This window comes from Penaeus monodon, chromosome 33 (assembly GCF_015228065.2).
Source record: "Penaeus monodon isolate SGIC_2016 chromosome 33, NSTDA_Pmon_1, whole genome shotgun sequence".
NCBI lineage: Eukaryota > Metazoa > Arthropoda > Malacostraca > Decapoda > Penaeidae > Penaeus > Penaeus monodon.
The window spans coordinates 8,275,895-8,276,491 of NC_051418.1; positions in this window are offsets into that span (position 1 = coordinate 8,275,895).

Consider the following 597-nt stretch of genomic DNA (forward strand, 5'->3'; position numbering starts at 1 on the left):
ATTAACGCAGCGCATACTGGTGGCTCGTGCGTTGAGCGGCGTCCCAAGGTAGGAGTTTGAGAATGCTGGAGGATTTGGGGCGGAAATGCTCAGTCAGTTGTTTGGAAGGCCGTCGAGTTTCAGTGACGTTGTAGGCCTACGTCAAAGCCTCGGAGATTTACATGTGGAGGTTGAGAGTGATTGGGGCGGAGTTTAGTGCATGATTTACTGCCCCTGTTGTAATTTAGGATTTATCAAGTGCAAGGGAGACGCAGCTTTCATGTAAACAAATCAATCAGAAAACTATTAATTATTAACTGCAAACCGTCATTCCTATTTTTTTAAACTGCAACAGAAAAAATTAAGATATCAGCTAGGATGGCACGGTCTGTTAAAATTAAGATATCAGCTAGGATGGCACAGATAAATAGTGAATAAAGGGAAGGTTGAACCGGAGATGGTTTGGGGAGGATATCACGAGAGAAGGCTAGAAAGCGATGTCATAGAGGCGGGGAAGAGTAGAGGCCGGGATTATTGGAATCTTCGTGGTATAAACTTTCAGGGAAGGGTTTAGCTTTTTTTTCAATAGTATTCCGAGTTACATGTGATATTGAGTGG